This window comes from Ursus americanus, chromosome 16, assembly GCF_024610735.1.
Source record: "Ursus americanus isolate L20-20 chromosome 16, mUrsAme1.1.p, whole genome shotgun sequence".
Taxonomy (NCBI): domain Eukaryota; kingdom Metazoa; phylum Chordata; class Mammalia; order Carnivora; family Ursidae; genus Ursus; species Ursus americanus.
The window spans coordinates 26,733,752-26,745,956 of NC_142142.1; the positions used below are offsets into that span (position 1 = coordinate 26,733,752).

The 12,205-nt window shown below is 34.0% G+C and overlaps 1 pseudogene; it reads right to left on the reverse strand.

The window, feature by feature from the left end:
* Positions 1-1,847: 1,847 nt before the first annotated feature.
* LOC123787904 (small ribosomal subunit protein uS14 pseudogene) lies at positions 1,848-2,024 on the reverse strand (annotated as a pseudogene).
* Positions 2,025-12,205: the final 10,181 nt, after the last annotated feature.

Below are 12,205 nucleotides of genomic sequence, written 5' to 3' on the forward strand. Positions count from 1 at the left end.
ATGTCAATAAAACACTATTTTTGTACTATGTTAAAAAATCTTTAAGTGCAAATACTCTTAGTTATCTTTGATACTACTCTGGAGTCACACACTGTTAGAAGTAGCTGCTGTGTAAATCTGAAAACTAGTTTTCTCACTGATGAGAAGCCCAATCTTAGTTATCAAACAAGCACTAAACAGTAAAGTAGAAACAGAGACTAAGGAACATAAAATATATCTATATACGATTTTTGGAAAAAAGACAATAGAGCACTTGAAAATAACACTCTGAATCCCCTAGAAAAAAAATCAATAATTGTTCCACTGAAAAATAACTTTTTCTACTCCAGCCATGAACATTAAGTATTGTCATGGTTGAAGATAGAAAAACATATCAACATATACTGTTCATTTTACCAAAAATCATGTTTTTAACTTTTAGGGTTCTATTCCTTAGCAATGTTTTTCTTTTAACAATAGCATACATGAAATGGAAGAGGGTGAGAAGATAGTCTTGAAAAATATTTTAAAGTTTCAGTTCATCTTAAAATAAGTAAAAGTCATGCAAATGTGTTAATATTGGTCAACTTATGTTCATGAGTGTTTTATTAATATTAGCTATGGGGATTTAAATAATGCTACTACATTTTATCTAACTCTTTTATTATAATCATTATTGCTCTTCTTTAATTGGACTTACTAAACTTCAAGTCTTCACTCTTTCAGAGGTCCACGGCAATAAACTTTTGCTTTTAGTATTTTAAGTTATAAATACTTAACTATCTGTAGCTTTTTTCCTGTTTTCTTCCTATTCACTTTAAAATCACTGCATTTGATTAGTATTCTATTGTAGTTTATTGACCATATACTTTAGTCTAAACAAATGCATTTTTTAATCCTCACAGTGTTATGAAATAGATGGAATTATCTCACTGTAAAATTAAGACCTTGAGACACAAGGATTTCAAAAACTGTGCCTAAAGCTACAGAGTTCCAAGTATCAGCAAATGAGTTGTGAATCATACCTGAATGGTTTCAAAAATTTTTTCTCTTAAATGTTTCACCCTATTATCTCTCACAAACACAAATTACAATTAAATAAACAACCTATTGCATCATTGTAAATATGTCATTTGTAATGCCAGTATTTATCACTTTTATCCACAATTCTTTTCCTATTTTTTCCTTCACTATATGCTTAAATTGAAGTAGTTATAATATACATATGCACTGCTTCATTTTATATATTTTTTTGTTTCTTCACAAGTGTGTATAGCATTTCATTTAAGTAATAATAATGAAAAACAACTTGCTGTTACTTTATACATTGATTCACAAACTTAAAGAGTATGTGAATTCTACTCTTGCTCTTCTCTACATATCCAAACAATTTTATAGTTGCAAAATGTTTCATGTATACTTACTTCAACCTTATTTCTCCTTGTTTAAGTTAATATTTCCCTTTTTGCTGACTACTCTCATAATTTAAGTAAGAAATGAAAAATAAACAACAAAACAAAAATAAAATGCCAAAAATAGCACAAGACATAGCATCTAAGAAACTAGGGTAGTGCTTTGACTATACCAGGTCTTCAATAAATACTTAATGTTAAATGAGATGTGGTTTTTTTTGTGTATTTTAGATATATGTAATACTTTAAATATATAAATTCTATAAATTTATAAATAAATAAATATACATTCATGTACTTTATATACAAAATTAACCTATTAAGAGGTTTTTATTTTTTACTTTTTTGCACTCAGAATATTTTTATTTTATGTACAGTGAGTTGGCATTAAGGTAGGTATCTTGGATATCTGCAGTTAAGGTAGGTATCTTAGATGACCCATTCAAGGAAGTCCACTTAATCCAACTTAATGAAACCTATATCCTTCGGGTACTGATGGAAACACTGGAGGCACATGTTGAGGCCGTATTTCTGGATCAGACAGTGCTGGTTAGAGCACACACAGCAAAAACGAGAGCTCTGGCCAAATTTCCTCAGATGGCTCCTGTAGAGCTGCTGATGACCCATCTTGCTCTCTCGGATGCAATGAGGCAAAAGGAAGAGGTTTTAAACAAATGAATATTTAAGAACAATAACATTGTTAACACAGTGCTTTATGTATAATAAATGTTGAGTACAATTTGTTGACTTAAATACCAAATCGATTAGCTAATGAAGGAGAAGAATATTATATGGTGTTCTTTTCTGTCATAGTTTCCTAATGCCAGGAGATTATATCCTCATGTAAATACTTCAGGGAAGATACTTTCATAGTCTAAAGAGCTTGTTCATTCACCATGTTTTAATGTTGACTTGAGGCAAGCATGAAAGGGTGGCATGGATGATAGGGATGGTTTGTATAAAAATGTCAACCATAGAGTGCAGGTTTATGCTTTGCAATCCTTAATTGTATAGGAAGAAGAAGAAAGAAGAAGAAGAAGAAGAGGAAGAAGAAGAAGAAGAAGAAGAAGAAGAAGAAGAAGAAGAAGAAGAAGGGGAGGAGGGAGGGGGAGGAGGGGGAGGGAGAGGGGAGCTGAGGGGATGGAGCGTCATCAATCATGTTATCATTATATGCAAAATTAAATTTTAACGTGTCTCCCCAATTTCTATGTTAAATTATAATTTGTGCTTTGGCAACAACGCTTTGTTTCTTCCTCTTTAATGAATTATATAGTAGCAGTTTTAGTTTGTGAATGAGTATTCAAGGTGTATATTTATGCTCTAGACTATTCCTCACATTGTTCTCTATCTCTTGTGTCACTGTAGACTTTCAGGTAAAATTTTTTTCTCATTAGTGTACCTCCATCAATTAAGCGTTCTGAGAGGTTTTGTGGGGTTTTTTTTGTTTTGTTTTGTTTTTTGTTTTTAATTAAGGGTATATGTGAAACATAACCTAGATCTCTTGTTTTAGTTGGAACTAAAGTGTATTACACTTCAAGGTGATTCCCCTGTTTTACTCAGCTACTGTACATCTATATGTTATGTTTCTATGGATTTTTTTTTGTTATTCTCCACCATGAGAAAACAATTATTTATATAGCATCTATTTTCTTTTTTGCTATAAAATGAATGTGATTGTTAAACTGTAATAGCAATGTATTTCACAACAGAAAACATGATTATTTCCCTCTTCAAACAATGTAGTTTGTTGAGTTATATATATTTTAAAAAGGAGAAAAACTCTGACAAAGACACCAAATTAATATCGACCATATATGTCTATTTTATTTTTCATCTTACTAGAGAGGTATTAACCCTGCTTTTATGCTGAAATGAATTGGTAGCCTTTAAAAATACCATTGCTTTAGCTTCACCACATGACAATCTGAATGTAGGGTCCAGGCATTATTATTCTTTAAGCTCTACAGATAAATCCAATATGTAGCTAAGGAAGATAACTGCTCTAGACAGTGATTACCTCTGTTGTGCTATATATTATGAGAAAAACTACTACGACTGCCATTTGTTGAAAAGCTTCTATGTGCCTGGTCTTTATATATATATTCCATTACATTGTATATTCTTCACAAACACCATATAAATTCATTATTCTCACTTTTAGATAGGGAAGCAGAGTCAAGGGATAAAGTCACTTATATAAATTATATAACATCTATAAGTTAATGCTAAGGTGTGTATTCAGGTCCGTGAGCATTATTTTATTACTGAATGTAACACATGGTGTTAATAATGATCTGATTCACTTCTAGAGTGCATTTATATCAAATTCTCCTCCTTCTGGGAACAAAGGGAGAGTCCACTTCACTGGCCCCTTGTGATTAGTTGGGGTCATATGACTAGTTCTGGCAAATGGTGTGAGGGGAAATGATGTGTATCATTGTAAGTGTGGATGCATTATCCTCACCATGCTGTCAGAGGATGATGGCATCACTGTCATACTGAGATCCTCAATGATTACATGAAGCAGAGCCCCTAACTGAGTAGCTTTAGATGCATAGTTAGAGAAACATACTCTGTATTATGTTAAGCCATTGAGATTTATGATACTTTTGCCCGCTGAGCCATTTGGGTACCTAAGAAAAATTCCTATCTAATAAAAGGTAGATGCTCAATTGATGTTGTTGAAGAAATCATTTTTCTTCTGGATGAGTTTAAAGCAGTATAGGGGAGGAAAAATAATTTTCCTCTCCCCTTTTGAGTTCTTAACTGAGACTCCTATAATAATAAACAGATTAACAAGAGAAAAACAAAAGTTTATTAACATATACACCTCATGTATACATGGAGATACCCAGGGAAAAATGAGTAACTCAAAGAGATAGCTTTAAAATTCAAGATTAAATATTATCTTAATAGGGAAAGCAGAAGGGGAATGAAGGTATTTTAGGGGAAAGCAAATTATTTTTTAGGAAAGATGAATGGACACTCATAAGAATAGATGGTAGGTTTGATAGTTTTGTGACAATGTTGTCTGGGTGTGGTATAGACCTCTAGACTCCTCCTCAATCTTGCCTGGTTGATGGAACTCTAGGGGGGGATTTATGACAGCTGAATTCCTTTTGGGGGATCTATCTTCAGACAGATAAAGGGAGTTCAGAGAAAGCCTTTCTTGAGTTACTATTTTTAAAATGCTTACAGTTCAGAATAATCAATAACCAAAAGGCCATATTTGGGGTATCATAATCTGTTATCCTTTAACAACGAATCAGTTTCTATTTGTATTTAATATATGATTGGAAAATGACTCTAATGAAAGATTTTACTTGCTGAATATTGGATATGAGTTGTTTTCTCCAAAGGATGCTTCTGCCTTTTATGGCACATTCATTTAGATAAGAATGAAGGCTTATCCTCATATTCTCCACCCTGGATCATCCATCCTTTCATCTATCCATTCACTTATTAACTATATATTGAATCTCTATAATAGGCCTGCAGTAAGGAACAGCTTCATCACACACCAAAAGAAGGATCAAGGTGTCACTACCTTTGTGGAGCTCCAAATTCACCAAGTTCAGTCATCAGCAGGGAGAGAAAAATGGCTGAATCACTCACTGAATAATAGATGTTTTTATTGGGAGAGACTGCTCATGATTATAGCAGGACTTTTCTTGCTTTGCGTTCTAACAATAGGCTGGTTTTCAGGGAAGGATTGGATAGGTATCCTCAAATTTAAACAACACAAAATTCTCTTCCAACTTTGTAAGCTTAAAAACTGAGAAGAGTTCTGTAACAAAGGAATTGATTGGAAGCATTGAGCTAGGAGCCAAATATCACTGCTTACCCTTGAAGGCTTATACTCACTGAAACAAGGAAAATAAATGAAAACAACATTGTAGTGGTTAGCAACTGTGTGGAAGACGTATTGCCCTGAGGAGTCTACCTTATTCCCTGCTCTTAAAAAAATAAAAGTATCTCAAATGAGAAATGAATTGTGTTTGCAGTAAAGTTTATTGTAGGAGAATGACAAGATGATTAACTAAGATACTGTTTTGTGTTTTTAGTTTGTTTTATTTTGATTTCCCCTTGTTTCAAGAAGATAGCAAATTATATCATTTTCTTTGCTGTGGGACACCCTCATTAAAAAAAATGAATCTTCCTGAAGAAGTTTCCTTTTTAGTATTTCTTTTCTCAACCCCTCATTGGGAAGTTTAAGCAAAAATTTCTCAGAAAGGAAAGGAAGATGAATAACAACTTGGAGCTACAAGAAAGTGTGACTGCACTTGGGGAATAAGTACATTCTCTGATCTGGAAAGGATGGTGGAGACTCACTGTATCCAGAATAAGCTGTGTCCTACTACTTTGAAGGTCCTAAGTGGTATGATAGATCTCAAAGACAAATGTCCATATATATGGACAAGGAACATTTGACTTGGCAAAGGTCTACATTGTCAGACAGCTGTAGATCTATCTATCTGCCTTTCAGAAATCATGGTGGCATGGACAATGCATGTAGCAGTATAACCAATGTGGATAGAAGACCAGAGAGACCTGCACAAATCCCTTAATTGTGGGAGGCTTCTGAGTACCTTTCCTGGACCTAAAAATGGGGATGCAATTATTACTGTACTTCTCCTAGCTCCATAGAATATGCCATAGAATGGCTTACATTTCTTATAAATAATTGAGTAAAATTCGTATCTGTTCATCTAGAAAACAGAAGAGAGAGGTTAAATTAGCAATTTGTTGGACAACAGGGAATATTTTAACTATGCTCGTGTCATTTGTAAACTTTGTCGGTGTCACAAGCTTGCTTGGAAGAAAATGGGAAGTAGAAAGTGAAATACGCAACTCTGTAAATTATCATTTGATGAAACATTTTCCCTCTACCTCTCAAGTGAAAATCATGAAGGCATTTTTCCCTACTATACTAAATGCTTAGATTGTCTTTACTCTTTTATGTATATGTAGATATTTGAAATGGAATTCATGACTAATTGAATTTATTCCTAATCATCCATAACACACACACTCATGATATCCCCCCAGTTTGTACCTTTCAGCTAATTCTAAGGCTGACCACCTTCCCGCAGGACCATGCCTACTCACATAGCTGTGTGAGAGATGTGAAAGCTTGATTTTAGCCTCAATTCACTCTCTTCATGGGTCTCCCCCATCAGTGGCACATCTAGCACAGCACTTTATGGTGGTTTTAACTTAGTCTCATAGCTATAAAGCTATGTTAGTTGGTGAGTTTACTGGAATGTTTGGCTTTACTGAAAATATAAATAATGAGCTTGTAATGTCAATGAAATATCCTTAGAAAGTTTCATCTTCAGTGATTCCTTTTACATGGTTTTATTTTTATAGCTTGGTACAAGCTATCCTTTTTTGATGGCTTGATCTTGCTTCAACTCTAGAATTATTTGGCTATTATACAGGTCTTTGAATATTTTAGCCTCTTAGAAAAACTTGAAAACTTATAAATTTGTACCTTTGGGTTATAAAGAGTCTTGTCAGTTAGTCTTGATATTTTCAGGTAATTTGACAAGTGAAATATTATGGAAGAGTTTGTTGGGATAGTCAGTTTTGTAAAATGCTTCTTTGGCATACCTACTCTTTGTCAATTTCTCCAGTCATCCATATTTTCATATGCTCAACAATTTTATTTTTCATTAAGTATGTCTTATAAAATAAGTTAATTCAACATTAAATAACATTTATTATTATAATTTACTTTTACTTTTTAAATCTCACATTATTATCATTTCCATCTTCTTATTTCAAACATGATTAAAAACAATAATTAGAATAGTAATAATGAATTGCTTTTATGTTCATGGCATTCTCTGGGAATGATATTATTGTAGTTGTTTCAGAATGGAAATTTTATAATATTTGTTGCTTTTACAGTTTGATCTCAAATATTAACATTAATAATCTCTTCCTTTTGTTACTTTTTAATCATTTCTTTGTAGTCTCGACTTTTGAGTGTAGTACAATATGAAATATAGTTAAAATGGAAAAACGAAGAAGCAAGAACATATAAGCACTGAAATATTTCTGTAAACATTTGCATATAAAATTCACACATTCAGCCTTTCAACTGTGCTCCTAAAATGTCAGTGCACTGCACTTAGACATTTCAAAATATATTTTTTTCAATTCATGTTTTTCATAAAATATATATCATGTACCCATAGAGTTTGTTATATGTGTTAAAATTTTTTGGTTTGTTTGCTTTATTTTTAAATATTGAGGCTTCTGTCTATGTACATTTTTATTATTGTCCCTAATTCCAGGTGGTATATTTCTGAATCATGACACATAATCCAGCACTGAACATCTGCAAAAATGACAGGAGCATGGATATACTCTGGACCCTAGTATATCAGAGGAGAGTCAGGCATGGTTGGTTTGTCACAGCACGGTGGCTTTCACACAGTGGGGAAGCTTTAGAGCACTTTAAGAATGAATGCTAGCTGAGGCAGTAACTGCTGTGGCTGATCTTATGAAATTTTACGGGCAGCACAGGCTCTGAAGCAGGGAAGAGACAAGGAAGAAAATAATAGATGGGAAATGAGCTGACAAAGCTTTTGTAAGATGACAAGAACACCTGGGGACTACAGGATATGACTTGAAGGAATTAGTGAGGACAATATTGCACAAGGCTGGAACTACTTGAAGTACAGGTGGAAACGAGGTTCAGAAAGAGTTACTGCTTTTGCAATTTTTATTTTAACTCTATCCCTACTTTCTAGATTTGTAAGGCCTAGAGAAATGTTGCCTACATAAATTAAACTTCCATTTACAGGTGTGTGTGTGTGTGTATGTGTGTACCAAATGTAAAATTATCCTCTATATAAATTTACATAAGCAAGGTACTCCTAAACCAAATTTATAAGCCTTGTCTGATTTGGCTCAGCTTTACCAGAAGCTATAGTGAATGGAAATCTTGGATAAGTGTTATTTTGGGTGGAAAGTCTTGGAATGATGTTTGGAATATAGATACCTAGACTGGCAATCTATTTATTAAATCTATTTAACAATAAGGATTTATTTTAAAAATTACAAAGGATAGTGTAGTTTGCAGAATTTTATGTTATTATATTTATATATTATATGTTATTATAAATCATAATTTTATAAGTTTTATAAGTTGAACATACTCATGTAATCAGTGGTAGGCTAAATAATAGAAAATTATTATTATGCCAAAGTCCTCATCGCGCTTCCTTCCAGTTACTAATCAACACACCAAGGATAATGATTTCCTCAATTTCCAACACCATAAGTTAGTTCTCTGTGCTATCGAACCTTTTATGAATGGAATCTTTATAGTATTTGCTTTTTTCAACTTGGCTTACTTTGCTAAGTTTGTTTATTAGATTCATCCATTTTGTTGTGTATCAGTGGTTTTTTTTTCTCATTTGGATATCTCTTTTTGAAGTTTGTTTTTCTCCTTGCTAAGTAAGTATTCTTTGTATTGTATATTAATACTCTGTCAAATTTATGTATTGTGAATTTTATCATTTATCAGCCTGTTTTGACTTTACATATTTACTCTATTTTCTCCTTCTTTGTTTCCTACTGATTTTGTCAGTTTTATTTCCTGACCTGTGACCTTTATACCAAACCTTCGTTCTAAAATTAACACAACTTGGTCGGGAGGCATTATCCTTTATGTATATGTGAAATCATGTAGTATTTGTCCTTCTCTGCCTGACTTATTTCACTTATAATCCCCACAAGTTCCATACATGTTGTCACAAATGGCAAGATTTTCTACATTTTTGTGGTTGAGTAGTATTCCATTATATGTACATCACATCTTCTAATACTGTGTTGAATAAAAGTGGGAGAGTGGGGATCCTTGTCTTGTTCCTGATCTCAGAGAAAAAATTTACAGCTTTGATCATAGAGTATGACATTTGCTGTGGGTTTATCATATATGGCCTTTATTTTGTTGAGGCATATTCCCTTTATACCCCTTTTGCTAAGAGTTTTTATCATAAATCGATGTTGAATTTTGTCAAATGCCCTTTAGGTATATATTGATATGATCATATAATTTTAATCCTATATTTTGTTAATGCAGTGTATCACATTGCTTGATCATAGATGTTGAAGCATTCTTGTAGCTTTGGAGTAAATCCCACTTGATCATGGTATATAATTTTCTTAATGCATTGTTGAATTCAGTTTGCTAACATTTTGTTGAATATTTTGGCATCTTTGTTCATCAGGGATATTAGTCTATAATTTTCCTTTATAGGGTGTCCTTATCTGCTTTTGGTATCAGGGTAATAATAGCCTTATTAAATGAATTTGGAAGAGTTCCCTCTTCTGTTTTTTGGAATAGTTTGAAAATTGGTATTAGTTCTTCTTTGAATGTTTGGTAGAATTCACCAGTAAAGCCATTTCTTTCTGAACTTTTGTCTGTTAGGATGTTTTTTATTACTATTGAAATCTTACTGGTGATTACTCTATTTAGATTTTCTATTTCTTCCTGATCCAGTCTTGGAAGATTATATGTTTCTAGGAATTTATCTATTTCTTCTTGATTTTTGAATTTGTGCGTATATGATTGTTTGTAGTAGTTTTTTGTCATCCTTTGTATTTCTGTGGTATCAGTTGTAACTTTTCATCTTTTGTTTCTGAGTGTGTTTATTCAAGCCCTTTCTCTTTTTTCTTGGCGAATATAGCTAAACGTTAGTCAATTTTATCTTTTCAAAGAAACATCTCTTAGTTTCATTGAGATTTTCTATTGCTTTTTTATTCTCTGTTTCACTTATTTCTGCTCTGATCTTTATTATTCCCTTTCTTTTACTATCCACTATGTACATCTAGTTTAATGTACCATTTAAGTCTATATAAAGTTTTTCATCGTCCTTTTTAACTTGGATGCCTTTTATTTCTTTTATCTTGCCTAATTGCTATAGCAACTGCAGGTGGAAATGTCCTAATTCCTTCCTACAAATGAAAAGGGAACGGCTCTTCTTATTCAACTAGAACCTATGCTCATGGTCTCTCCAGGACTGTCCACTATACCCCATCCCAAACCATGGCTCTAACACAGTGATTATATTAGCTTATGAAAATGAGGGCACAGATGCCCTCAGCCTGAATCTCCAATATAAGTAAACAGGACTATTTCACAAGACGACTAGAGGTATGTTTCAGTCTGCTATCTGTGCACTGTCCTGGAGGTGTTGGCTTGCCAGAAACTGTCTTTCTGATTATTATAGTTTCATTGAGCTCAGGAATGCCAACCCCAATACAAGACTATTTATCCAGTGTGTGGATTGTTCCCAGTATGGTTTGTGTGCACCTGCTGGGTTTAGTAGAGCATCAGGAAAGTATGGGGGGTGAGTTATTCTCACTCACTTCAGAAAAGCAGTGAGAAATGCCTTGACTGCATGGGCTTCAGCAAGACTGCAAGAGAGTGCCCTATCTGATGCTTTTGCTGGGCCCAGATTGGGTGTGGGGTAACACTGTTATCACTTGTGCCTGCCAGTCCCAGCCAAGGTTTGTGGGAGTGTCACACCACCTGTGTTTGCCAGCTTTAGCAAGGGAGCAGTAGAATGCTGTAACTCTTTGCACTCACCTGCTCCAGCCAGAAAGCAGAGGATCATGGTGCCTATCAATCTCTCTGGCCTCAGCAAGACAGTGGGGCAGTGCCAGGAGTGTTTACCCTCCCCATCCAAGTGAAGCAGCAGGATGATGCCTCATACAAGCACATCTTCCAGTGCTAGCAGTATATATGGAGAGTGCACAAATGGCATGTGCCAGCACCTCCTTCTCCAGAGAGAGGTCCAGCTGCCCTCTACTTCTTGAATAGATGCCTCCAGACCAGCAAACAAATCTCCTTCACCTATAGTCTAGGTACATTTCAAACTGGCATTTTCTGCTGGGTCCAAGCATGAGTGAGCCCACATGCCAGACCTTTAAAAGAAGAATTTCAGTTTCCTATAGCACTTAGGGTTCCTTAGATGCTGGCCCCATTGGTTTTCCAAGCCAGGAATTTTCTGGAGCTTGTCTCTCCAGTGCAGATCCCAAAGGTTAGAATACTCGATGTGGGGCCCAACCCTTCACTCCTCTGAAAGCACCAGATTAGTGAGATCTTTCCCTGTAGTGTGGTGTTGTGCTACAGCTTGTGCTGGGGGTGGGGTTTTTCGCTGAGACCGAGACTGTCTGCTTCTCCTAATTATCTTACTATGGTCATTTTATCTTTTTGTAGAAGAGTTTAATGTGGAAGGAAAAATATCTAGTTTTCAGATATTCTTTCAGAGGGAAATGATTCACATGTAGCTGTAGATTTGGTATCTTCATGGGAGTGAGTTCAGGATCTTCCTACACCACCATCTTGGACCGCTTCCATCCTTTAATTCTTAGTCTCTTTATGTCCACACACATTTAAGGTGTATCTCTGGTAAGGAATATATAACCCATTTTAAAAAAATAATTCTGGTGTAATAATCTTTGCTTTTTGTTTAGTATTTAGTTTTAACAGTTAATTTAACATTTAACAGTTACATATATACATATATGTATATACACACGTACACATATATAATGTTTATATCTACCATATTACTATTTGTTCTGGTATATACTCCACTTTCTTGCCTTCTTTTGAATTACATTTTAAATTATATGATCAGCTTATTCTAAGTACATTATTTTATGAAGTGGTCGCAACAGAAAATTAGTTGAGGGTTCTGGACTCGCTTTAATATAAATTATTACTTCAAGCAATGTCAATGATGCTAAAGTTTTCCCACCTTTGTTTTGTTTTTGTGTATTTAATTTTA